Below are 13,321 nucleotides of genomic sequence, written 5' to 3'. Positions count from 1 at the left end.
TGGTGGTGGTGGGGAACAGCGGCGGTGGGTGGACTGGCCGCAGGCACAGGTGCTCTGCGCCCGGCCCAGCTAGTATATTTCTAAAAGCGGAGGGTCTGTGTGTATTTATGCTAGAACAAAAAAGCAAAGGGGGGGGGGAAGCATGTAAATTAGGAGAAAAAATGGTCGACAGCAGTTGAGAGGCTAACCAACAAGGAAGAGATATAAGGAGAAGGGAAAGGAAGAGAGAGGAGGAGGAGGAGGAGGAGGAGGAAAGAAGACAGAAAGAAATAAGGAGAAAACAGAACAGGGTGCAGCAAGCATCTGGGCCCCATAGCACCAACGTATCATCTTTTAGAAGAGACGAATCCTCAGGACATCATTAATGTGTCAAGTATTTTAAACTGTAGAAGAACTTGGTTCTAATCTACATTTTCCTCCTCATTCCCCATCTCCTCAAATTAATGCCTTGTATGTTCCCTTGAATTTAATAACTTGATTAGTAAATCTAATTATTATTTATGCCATTGTTTGTATTTATTTTGTTGTATAGGGACCAGGGAAAATTATAAATGGGAAGGGCCTAGGAAAATTATTTGTTCCCCTGCACAGAATAAAGAACCTGGGACCCCCCACTGCTTAGGGGGAAGTCCCCTAAGAATAGCTGCATACCAGAAAGTAGGTTTGTTGAATCCTTGTGAAGAAGCCTGAAACTCCTTAAGCAGCTGAAAGGCTAAATATGATTTTGTTTTACTACTATTACTATGAATATAGACCACTTTTCAACAGAAGTCCCCAAAGCAGTTTACATAGATATAAATACATAAATAAAATGGCTCCCTGTCCCCAATGGGCTCACAATCTAAAAAAGAAACATAAGATAGATACCAGCAGCAGCCATTGGAGGGATGCTTTGCTGGGGTTGAATAAGGTAACTTTTAAGGGTAAGTTTTGAGGTTTAGGTTCATTTAAAGGAAAAAAGAAGAGAGCATGAGTTATCAAACATTCCCCAAATGTTGTTCAGCTACATTTCCCATCATCCCCACCACAAAGGCCTAGGTGACAGAGGATAATGGAAGTTGTAGTCCAACATCTGGAATTTCAAGTTTCAGAACCCCCTGGGATACGTAATATTTGGTCAGTTCATAAAAGTGCTCTTAATATTAGTTCTAAATGACAAGCATGTCTTAGGTTTCTTCAGAATTATAATTTTCTCATGCTTAGATATTAGTGTAGCTCCTGCCACCATTTTGGAGATGTGTATGCCTTAATCCTTTTAATAAAACTTTTGTGTTCCACTTAATGTGGTTATTGGCTATTGAGTCTTGGGTTCTGATGACATGAAAAATCTACTGAGGCATAAAATAACTTGATTTTCCACACAGATTGTGCTATATATTATTATTAATAGTAAATACATTAAATATCTTTGTATTCTCAAGTGAAAATATTTAGAAGCAGACCTTCAGCTGGTTTGGTTGTTTTGCCAACATTTTTTGAAGATTTGTTTATTTCACAAAAAGTGACCTCTTAATGAAATGAGAGTCATATTTCTGGTTGTCTCTAGCGCTTCTATAATCAGTAAATTTCATCATCACAGCTATATCCCATATCTTAAAAAACAACCAGATAATGGCAAATTTGTGTCTTGTTCCCAATATGCTGCTATGGAGAATTCTGATTTTAAAACAAACAAACAAAAAAACCCTACCACAGATGAACAATAATGATTGCCCAATATCCAGGTTTAGACTTGCACACTGGGAGTGCTTTCACTTACTCACAGAGGGGTGAGGTGAGGACTGTTGATTTCCATAGGTGACTGTAGAAGGAACAGGCATCACCCAAAATAAACACCCACCTTGTGTGAGTGGAAGCCTTCCCTGCAAGCAACTGAGTCTGGATGTCAGCCACTTCTTTTAAAAGGTTTTGACAAAATTACAAACTGCAAGAAGTGGAGTGAAGGTCCTCCAGAATTCCTCCAAAACAAAAATGGTTGTTGTGAAGGGACGGGTCTGTGTGTGTGTGTGAGAGAGAGAGAGAGAGAGAGAGATAACACCTCTCTTTCAGTACTACCCTAAGAAAATCGTTGTGTCTCCTCCATTTTCAAACTCTATTCAAATTTCATTTGACAAATGTACACTAATTTACACACGTTCAATAGTACACTTTCCAGCTGTGCCTTGCATTTGAGGGCACCTGTACTGAGGTTCACTGGCTGACATACTGGGCAACATTATGCACACAGTGGACGTTACACATTATATATAATGGCCTCGTTGTCATGCAACTCTGTTTGCACAAATTTTGCACTTGCACAACAGCACTCGTGTGCAGCAACATTCATGTACATGCATGGAGGCCAGGTGAAGTGTCACTGCCACAAGGGATGCTGGCCTGGAGCGTTACTGCTGGTGGTAACCAAGCAGAACTTAGATTACTTTAACTTTAAAAGGTACCTGTAAGAGAGCTTCAACTAATTTAACTTAAAGGTACCTGTAAGCACTTTGATCAATTTAATGTTAAAGGTACCTCTTGCCGCCGCCCCCAGTGCCACCCTCTCACTATCTTTAAATTTAAAACAAAAACTGGAACACTCAGAACATTCTGAACAGAACAAGCTTATTCTGAGCTTGGGACAGGACCCCCTTTTTTCCTGAGCTTGGAACTCTCCAAATGTCCCGTTCTGAGTTGGAACATTCTGAGCTCAGAACATTAGATCCCCAGGGAAGGGAAGAGGATGGCAATGGGATGGGAAGATTTGAGAGGGAGGGGGCAGAAACAGAGGAATCCCTTCATTCTCCTGGATACCCCCCATCATCTGACATTTCAGCTGCTTCTTTGCCCATGAATAGCTTCAGCTTCTATACAGCTGGGGAGGGAGCTGAACCCTGAATGGCAAATGTAGGATTTGCACAAGGAATTTCCCACGTGAAGAAGTGGGGGCAGGACACAGAGGGACTGGAAAGGGGTGTGTGTGTTATTTCTTCAGAGCAGATTTAGTCTAAGGAGTAGAGCGAAAGAAAGTCCAGATTCAGAGGGAGGAATTTGCAAGAGAGAAGGACTGTGGATTGGGGCAGCCCTTTCCTGCGCAGCTCCCACCCTCTGGGAGAAGATGGCCTTGGATTTTCCCACCTGTCTGGGATGAGGGGAGAGCAAAGGGCATGTGGGGTGCTACAGCAGGGGTGCCAGGCAGGAAAGTGGGGAGCTCTGAGTGCTCAAGTGGAGATGCTCAAACAGGGAAGAAATAGAAGCAGGCAGGCAAACAGGGCTGAGTTACCATGTGCTCTTGGTCCTGTCTCCTACATGCTTAGTCCTGTGCACCCTTGGTAGTATTTCCAGGGCCATTATGCCTTGAAACTATGGGGAAAGCAACTCAAAATGCTAAGGGAATTCTTTCCCTTTAACAGCCACAGGCTGCTGTCACAGAGTCACTAACAGATGCAGCCGTTGTGAAAGGAAAGTTCAAGGCTATGCAGGGAGATGGGTGGGGGGAATTGTAGGGGCAAGACCAGTGATAACAATGCTGCGTGGAGGTTTGAACAGTGCCCATCAGGTGAAGGATCCATCACCACCCCCAGCCTCTGGTTTCTCTGAGAGACTTACCGTTCATCTGACTTTCTTACAGGGAAAAGCCGCGGTCACTAGATCCAGTGACATGTTGGTTTCCTAGGACGTAATAACCCCACCTGACCAGGCAGCCTTTCCTTTAAGAGAGAAATTGTCCAAAGAGCAAGGAGACCTGTGAGTCTTCTTTGGAGTTCAGAGCAAAGATGAAAGAGGAAGACTTGGGTGGCCTAGGAGCATTTGGAAGCCATGGAGGTAGAGGCAATGCAGAATTCTGGGAAAGTACCAAGCGGAAAATGCTGGGAGAGGTCACCACCAACCCAGAGAGGTGCAGCACCAGCACTTCAGGTAGTTCTGCTGCAAGGAGGCCGAGGGGCCCGAAGAGCTTGGCTACCAACTCCACAACCTTGGTCATCAGTGGCTGAAGCCAGAGAGACACACAGAAGCTCAGATCATGGACCTAGTGATCCTGGAGCAGTTCCTGAGAATCCTGGAACCCCTCTAGGCTGAGAATTTCTTCTGAACTAGCTGAACCCGCACAGAGCATCTGTGCGGTAGTTTACTTACTTTTAGGGGTTTCGTTGGGAGAATTTGATTGGTTGGTTGTTTCTTCTACACTCCCCCCTCCCCGCCTCCTTCCTCAGTCTCTTTTCCTGCCCCCCTCCCCCCACCTCCTGCCCGTGGGCCAAATTCATACTCTGCCTAGGGCTCCAAAAACCCTCAGGCCAGCCCTGCATCAGACACCTCCCTGCTCCATGAGCTCCTCCAGAAAGGAAGTGGAGCAATGGAGATGCCTGAACAAAGCATGGAAGAGAACTCCTAGTCTCTCCTAGCTGTCTGCTGCTTCCACCTTCACAGGTAGCATATTAAAGTATTAGTGTGTGTCAGTTAATATTTTCAACTTGGAACATTATCCAAACATTTTAAAGGACATTCTGAAATACTATGGAAAAATAGCAAAATCTTTGAGGGAAACCCAAAGATGGTCAAACATTTACACTTTACATTTATAATAAGCTACAACAAAATTGGGGCAAGTTAGGTGGTAAAATGGACACCGGTCAAAGGAGACAACATCCCTGCGTTCTGTATGGGAGAGAGTATGGAAGAAGGAACATAGAATTTATTTGAAAATGAATTGACAGGAGAATTGTTATAAAGTAATGTCAAGATGGTGTATCATCCCATTCATAGAGAAAATAGAGAATCCATACAGCCCCCTATCCTGGACATACCAAATGGCAGAGGCCATTATTACCATATATGGTGGTCATTTTTTCCCTTTCAAAAAAGTATTAGGAGAAAAATTATATTTTTAAAAAATCCAAGAAAAGCTCATATGATATGGTATTATGAAAGTCCAAAGGGGCAGGTGCTGCAAGAGGCTTGCTGTGGGTAGCAAAGCCCCAGAGAAACCTCTTCTGAGACCTCATGTCATAACAACGTGATGACATGAGGTCTCAGAAGAGGTTTCTCTGGGGCTTTGCTACCCACAACAAGCCTCCTGCAGCACCTGCCCCTTTGGACTTTCATAAAACCAGAAGAGAACAACCATTTCATAAAACCAGAATTGTTACCAGAGTTGTAACAATTGTGAAGTATAATGATGATATGCAGAAGTATTTTAAACAAGGAAAATCTTACAGGGATGTGCTTGAAGCATTTCGGCACCTCTATTTTGAGGTTTTGACCTGCCCAGCCAAATCATTTCGGCGGGGGCGGGGTGTGCAGGCACTTTAAAAGGAGGAAGGCAGGTCTTACCTGCCCCTCCCTTGCTCCTCCGCCACGCCACCCCCCGAGCGGCACTGTTTGTATGCTCTCTGTTTGCCTCCTGTTCCCAGCAAGATGCAGCCAGGCTAGAGTTGCCATGTCCCCCAAAATTTCGGGTTTCACCCAGATTTTAAGCATCTCACCCAGCTTGCTTAGCCCACCCAGATTCTCCCATATTTCAGCTTTCAATAAATAAATAGATAGATAGATAGACAGACAGATAAATAAGCTAAGCTCTACCCTTTGTAGAAGCAGCGTTATGGAGCAAAATGGGCAGTCACTATTATTTTCCAGCCAATTTGCATAATATGGAGCAAGGGAGGGAGCAAGGGAGTGGCAGGTAAGACCCGCCTTCCTCCCTTTAAAGAGCCTGTTCTTTAACCCCAGATGGGCAGGAAACATTTCATGCACATCCCTAAAATCTTTTTTTGCTATTTGTGCTGTTTACAAAGTTCATTGGGGGTATTTACAATAGTAAAGTATGTTTCGTTATGATGCAAAGGTAAGTATTCTATATCTTTCTATTTCCCAAAATGTCAGGGTTCTTCCCCCCCCCCCGCCCCTCCACTGCCTTCAACCAAAAACTAGTTTAAAACAACCGTTTTTCCAAAGGCTTCAGAATTTACAGAAATGTTTCATCTTTAGTCCAATGAGTGATTTAAAACACCACACTGTCAGTGGCTTCCTGATCCCAGTCAGCTCTATCCCAGCATGTTGCTGCAGCTCCTCTGTAGTGTCCCTTGACTAGGGTTACCAACAGTCCGTTATTACCAGGGACATCCCTTATTTCAGCTCTAATTTGTCTATCCCTTATGGGATGCCATTTGTCCCTTATTTTCAGCTAATAGGAAGAACCTATGGCTCAGATCAAACCAGTTATTTTAACTAATAACGAAATAAAGGTCATGATCATGAGCTCTGACTCCTTTCCCTTCTTGCTTTCCAACTAGAGTACTCTGTGGTTCTGGTGGCCTGCAGGCTTAGGGTTGCTAACAGTCCCGTGTTGGGGGCATTAATGAAAACATTAACAGCCATCCATGATTGGTGGGGGTCATTAATGAAAATATTAACAGCCATCCATGATTGGCTAACTTACCATTCTCCAGGTATCGGGATCATGAAAATCATGCAAGCAATGACTACTAGATAGTGTTCATGTGTGAAACCTATTTTTACTGGCTAACAACTCTTTCTAGAAAACAAAGTTTTATAGTTTGGCTAACCATGGAAGGAGGAGAGCTGGTATTTTGGTAGCAAGCATGACTTGTCCCCTTAGCTAAGAAGGGTCCACCCTGGTTGCATCTGAATGGGAGACTTGATGTGTGAGCACTGTAAGATATTCCCCTGCGGGGATGGAGCCGCTCCGGGAAGAGCAGAAGGTTCCAAGTTCCCTCCATGGCTTCTCCAAGATAGGGCTGAGAGAGATTCCTACCTGCAGCCTTGGAGAAGCTGCTTCCATTCTGTATAGACAATATTGAGCTAGATGGACCTATGGCAGAGATGCTCAACCTTGGGTCCCCAGATGTTATTGGACTTCAACTCCCATAATCCCCAGCTGCAATGGTCTTTGGTTGTGGATTATGGGAGTTGAAGTCCAACAACATCTGGGAACCCAAGGTTGAGAATCCCTGACCTATGGTCTGATTCAGTATATGGCAGCTTTCTATGGTTATATCAAGCAAAGGAGAAGCAATCAAAGTTGTTTAAGCAATCTCTATAGTTTAAGTTGAAAGTGGTAAACACACATATAGGCCACCTCCAGCCTCAGAGTCAGGATGTCTCTTGAGTACAAGTTGCAGCAGATTAACAGCAGGAGAGAGGGCATGCCCTCAACTCCTGCCTGTAGGCTTCCAGCGGCATCTGGTGGGCCACTGTGTGAAATGTGGTCAGGATGCTGGACCAAATGGGCTTTGGGCCTGATCCAGCAGGGCTGTTCTTATGTTCTCATACAGCACTCAGGCTCCCACATACTCCCCACCTCATGTCCCTTATTCGGGCAAAGGCATGTTGGCAACCCTACTCTTGGCAACAGTTCCTCTGTTTAAGGGTCAGCCTTCCCTCACACAAAATCAGAGGAACATAGGAAGAAGCTGCCTTCTCCCAAGTCAGACCATTGGTTCTCCTAGCTCAATACTGTTCACACTTACTGACCGTGGTTCTCCAAGGTTTCAGGTCTCAGACTTCGAGATGCCAGGCATTGAACTTGGGACCTACTGCATGCAGAGCAAAATGTTCTACCCCTGAACTATGGCCCCATCCCCTGACTCAAGGTGTTGGCTCAAGCATCAAGGGCACACTTCTCCTTGCAGAGAAATCTAAGCAACACTGCATTCTGGTATTCAAACAGAATACTGGGAGGATCATGCTTATAAAGGCACACCTTTCAATGAGACTGAAATTGTGCTCCACTATCTGCTTTAGTGAAGAGCAACGAGCAGATGCTCTACAGCTGTGAGAGGACAGAGAAGCCACTACTAGAGATGTGCACGGAACCACGTGCAGGGCAGTTTGAAGGCGGTGGGAGGTCTCCCTTTAAGAGCGGGGGGAGGGTACACTTACGCCTCCCACCGCTTTCCCTGCACCGGCGTCAGTTCTTTTAAAAGCGTACCTCCCTGCCGCCCCGTTTCCCTCGTCTTCCAGATATGACTGGAAGTCGCTGATGCATCGGTGGGAAAAGCGGCGAGTGGGGTAAGTGCACCCTACCCCTGCTCTTAAAGGGAGACCCCCGCTGCCTTCGAACTGGCGGAACTTCCAGTTCTTCGAAACTGTTCGGAGGTCGATTCCATGCACATCCCTAGCACATCCCCTACCCAGGGGGCTTATACTCTTGAGTATTCAAACAGTCATTTACATCCTTGACCATTTCAGAGACAGGGCTGTAGCTCAGCGGTAGGGATGTGCATGGAACCGGCTTGAACGGCGCGTGGTTCTGCCGGTTCAAAGGTGGGTCTCCCCCCCCCCCGCTTTAAGGGTGGGAAAGGGTGCACTTACCCCTCCCTCTGCTTTTCCCCTGCCAGTACTCTGTGTTATAAAAGTCCACCGGGGTGGCAGCATACCCCCTTGCCGCCCCATTGCCGCCTTTCCCAGAAGTAGGCGAAAGTATCCAACGTGCCTGCGCGTGCCGTACATGTGCTCAGGCACATTGCGGGCATGCCAGCGCATGTTGCATGCATGCGCATGACATGTGCACACCGACGCCCGGCGCTCGGATACTTCCGCCTACTTCCGGTAAAGGTGGCAACGTGGCAGCAGGGAGGTACGCTGCCTCCCCGGTGGACTTAAAACACGGAGTGCTGGCAGGGGAAAAGCAGAGGGTGGGGTAAATGTACCCTCCCCCGCCATTAAGGCAGAACCCCCCTGCCTTTGAGCCTCCCCTGCCCAGTTCAGTGCACTTCCCTGCTCAATGGTAGAGCATCTCCTTTGCATGCGGAAGGTCCCGGGTTTAATCTTCTGCCAGTCAGTGTAGACCAGGGGTTCCTAACCAGTGGTACTGCAGATGTTGCTGAACTGCAGCTCCCTTCATGCTCAGCCACAGTTAACTGTCGTTTGGGGTGATGGGAGTTGTAATTTGGCAGCATTTGGAATACCACTGTTTTGAAAACCCCTTGTGTAGATAATATATGGATCAATGATCTGACTTGGTATAAGGCAGCTTCCAATGTTCCTATGACTCTCTGATGTGTGGATTCTTTGATTTAAATTAAGGATTGATCTCTGATTAAAGCTCTTCCTGGACTTTAAGCTTGATTGGTTTCTCTCCTGTGTGGATTATTTGATGGGAAATAAAGCTCAATCTCCAGCTGAAGCTCTTTCCACATTCTCAACACTGTTAAGTTTTTTTATCCTGTGTGGATACTTTGATGGTGAATAAAACAGGAACAATCACTGAAGCTCTTTCCGCATGCTAAGCATGTATATGCTCTCTCCCCTGTGTGAATTCTTTGATGGGAAATAAGGTTTGAGCTGTCATTGAAGCTCTTTCCACACACTATGCATTGATAAGGTTTTTCCCCTGTGTGGATTTTTTGATGGGAAATAAAACTGGAGCGGTGGATGAAGCTCTTTCCACATTCTGAACACTGGTATGGTTTCTCCCCTGTGTGGATTCTTTGATGGTCAGCAAAGCTCGAGTTGTGTCTGAAGCTCTTTCCACACACCAAGCATTCATATGGTTTCTCCCCAGTGTGGATTCTTTTATGGCATATCAAGGTGGACTGCTGGCTGAAGCACTTCCCACATTCCGAGCACTGATATGGTTTCTCCCCTGTGTGGATTCTTTGATGGTAAATAAAAGTGGAGTGGTCTCTGAAACTTTTCACACACACTGTGCATTGATAAGGTTTTTCCCCTGTGTGGCTTATTTGATGTTTCCTCAGAGATGAACTACAACGGAAACTCTTCCCGCACATTGAGCACTGATATGGTTTCTCCCCTGTGTGGATTCTTTGATGGTAAGAAAGACCTGAGCTGTTGATGAAACTCTTTCCACATTCTGGGCACCGAAATGGTTTCTCCCCAGTGTGGATTCTTTCATGGGAAATTAAGGTTGACTGCTGGCTGAAGATTTTTCCACACACCGAGCATTCATATGGTTTCTCCCCTGTGTGGATTCTTGCATGGGAAATGAGGTTAGAGCTCTGGCTGAAGCTCCTTCCACACACCAAGCATTCATATGCTTTATCCCCTGTGTGGATTTTTTGATGGGAAATAAAACTGGACTGGTGGTTGAAGTTCTTTCCACATTCTGTGCACTGATGTGGTTTCTCTCCTGTGTGGATTCTTTGATGGGAAGCAAGTACCTTTCTGGAATGCAAGTTCATTCCATACTCTGAGCATTCATATTTTTTCTCACCTATGTGAATTCTTTGATGTAGGCTGAAATTTGGATTACTGGTTAGGGTCTTTGCACACTGAAGATATTTATTCCTCCTGTTTCCTTCACAATCCTTTTTTTGGACTGCAATTTCATGGAAGTTTGAGCATTCAGGAGCAACAGATTTCTTCACATCCTCATCTTTTATTTCAGTTGTCCCTCTCTGCTTTTTCTCACTTTCCCTTCCATCACCTGCAGAGAATACAGAGAGCCTCCTGATAAGGGAGTGTCAAAACACAGAAATGACCAATTTTAATGCTGTGTGCATAAAATATAGCAGTCTTCATGGGGAAGCAGATCCTAGCCTCTACTAATTGGCTGTAACTGGCAGTCATGTCATTTAATGGTTTTTGGCTCCAGGGGTAGCAGTGATTTATTTCACAACAGGAAAGCAAAAAGATGAATCTCCACTAGATTTGGCCAGAGGAGTGTGGAAATGGCTTCAATGGGGAATGGAAGGGGTGCATCTGTGGAACTATCTGCCATTACTCCAGGAAACAGGTTTGCAGTCTTTCAGACTTCTAAGGAAACCCTCTCTCCCGATGAGGGATAGGCTAGAGCAGAGGTAGGCGACCTTGGCTCTCTGGCTGCTGTTGAACTACTCTCCCATCATCCTCAGTCACTATAAATTGTGGCTGGGGAGGATGGGGGTTGTAGTTGCACTACAGTTGGAACACCAAGGTTGCCTTCCACTGGGCTAGGGCCTTTCTTAAAATTTGGGTTAAGTGCAAAGGTGGAGTATGAAGCAGTATGGAGACTGCTGCTCTGCAAAGCGAGAACTGAAGTGTGAAGTTCCACAAGGCTCCATACTGCCTCCAATGCTCTTTAACATCTACATGGAACTGCTGGAAGAGAGCATCAGGGAATTTGGAACAGGGTGTTATCAATATACTGATGACATCCAGATCTATTTCTCCATATTGACTTCATCAGGAAATGGCATAACTTCCCTAAATGCCAGCTGGTGATGGTAATTTTATTTATTGTTTTATTTATATACTGCCCAAACCTGTGTCTCTGGGCAGTGTACAACAAAAACTATATTAAACAAAATTAAAAATGATTAAAACATTAAAATCATTTAAAAACCAACATTAAAAACTATTAAAACCGTAAATCTAATTAAAAGCCTGGGTGAACAAATGTGTCTTTAGTGCCTTTCTTAAAGTTGCCAGAGATGGGAGGCTCTTATTTCAACAGGGAGCACATTCCAAAGCCCATGGGCAGAAATGGAAAAGGCCTGTCCCTGAGTAGCCACCAGATGAGCTGCTGGCAACCGCAGACAAACCTCTCCAGATGATCTCAATGGGTGATGGAGCTCATGGCGAAGAAGACATTCTCTTAAATACACCATAATGGGCTGGATGAATGCAGTGATCAGCCATCCCTCCCCTAAAGGCTTAGCCACAAGTGAACTCTGTCCTGACTGATAGGCTGGTGAACTCCAGGGGTCAGCCAATCAGCATGCCAGGTGGGTGGGACCTAGAGAGCCATTGGAAGGAAGGAGAGGTTTTTTTTGTTAGAGAAGCAGCAGGCTGGGAGTGAGAGCAGGATGCGTGGCCATGGAGTATGGCTGCAGATCTTGGAAGATAGAACTGCATGGGCTTGAATTCTCAATCCAGGGTTTGGTGAGTTCAAGACAAAGGAAGCCAGGACCTTGGCTTCAGGAAGAGCAGTCTAGGGAAAAGTTTGTTTAGTCAGATTGTGGACCGGGTCCTACGATCCGTGAGACCCGGTTTGGGGCACTGAGCGGGAAGAGCGGGCTAAGCCCGCTCTCCACGCTCGTGAGCGGCGGGGGAGCCCTGGGCGGCCGGATTGGCTGCCCCCACGATTGCCAGCTCCGTGACTGAGCCAGCGGGGGCTGGGGGGAGTGGGGGCCGCGCAGCCCCTGGAAGCCTCAGTATGCCCTGCGCGAATGCGCAGGGCATACTGGGGAGACCCCCGGAGCCGGGAGGTGGCTTTTCGCCTCCCGGTCAGGGTTCTACTTGTGAGTAGCCATGGTGCGGAGCCACACCGCGGCTACTCACGAGCAGATAGCCTGGGTTTGTGGAGCGCTCGCTCTGCAAACCCGGGCTAAGGGGCAGGCTACTTGAGTGGGTTAGCTGCTCAAGAACCACCGGGCTCGCCTGTGAGCCTGGTGGTTCGTACGGAGCCCGGTGGTTTTTACAATTAACAAAAATCGGGCTAGGCTCTCATAGTCCGATTTTTGTTAATTGTGAGAATAGCCCCTGTGCGTTAGACTTTCAGTTTCTTTTGTGTGTTTTGCATATTGTTGATACTGGTCTATTATTGTTTACCTGTAACGTAACTAAAGCAAGAAACACTAGCCTAACACTAGGGCGTCACAAAAGACTACGTTTTAAAAGATGTTTTTATTTTCTTACATACCTGTTCTTTGCAACTGGGTAACCACGATTTTTAATCTGTGCCCCCCCAACACCATTCGGGGTGCTTTTTGAAGTATTCTTGTAACCGACCAAGTATTTTTACCTGTAACTAAAAGCTAAGAGAGCCTCAGACAGAAGCCGTCTGTAGCGTTTGAATAAAAACTGTTTGTTTTGGTTTTTTTCTTTTACAAGCTTCTCTGATTGTATTTTTTTAACTCAGGAGAAAAGGGGTGGGGCTGAAAGGGGATTTCTCTGGTCAGGAGTGCACCAAGGTAATTGGTCACCCCGGACCACCCAGCCGCAAGGCCCCTCCCATGCAAAGCCCCCCCAAACCTCCTTTGGGGGGCCTGCCCTGCCAAAGCTCCCCTTAAAAAATCCCAAACCTCTTATCGCGGCTGAGGGGTGGCTGCGGTGGGGATCGGAGCAGTCCTTCTCCCTTCTCCCCCGCCCCCGGCGGCAGCAGGGTGGGAACAGGAGCGACGCTGTGCCCATCCATTCGGACCAGCATCTTTAAGCAACTGCGAGGCGCACCTGTGCAGTTGAGATATCGTTACAAGCCCATGACGTGAGTGGAGCTTTGTCAGGGCGGGCTCAGGGTGACTGCCAGTTCTGGATGGGGTTACACTGAAAGATCAATTATGTAGCTTGGGAGTGCTCCTGGATCCAAAACTCTCTGGTTTCTCAGGTTGAGGCAGTGGCCTGGAGCATCTTTTATCAGCTTCAGCTGATAAGTCAGCTACGTCCA

General features: G+C 46.3%; 1 pseudogene; it reads right to left on the bottom strand.

Annotated features, from left to right (window-relative positions):
* The window catches only part of LOC128341676 (zinc finger protein 271-like), a 39,957-nt pseudogene that overhangs the window by 14,411 nt on the left and 12,225 nt on the right, over nt 1–13,321 (bottom strand).

The sequence above is a fragment of the Hemicordylus capensis genome, chromosome 2 (assembly GCF_027244095.1).
Source record: "Hemicordylus capensis ecotype Gifberg chromosome 2, rHemCap1.1.pri, whole genome shotgun sequence".
Taxonomy (NCBI): Eukaryota; Metazoa; Chordata; class Lepidosauria; order Squamata; family Cordylidae; genus Hemicordylus; species Hemicordylus capensis.
Note: the sequence above shows the minus strand (reverse complement) of the source record. Positions and strands in the feature narration are given on the sequence as shown.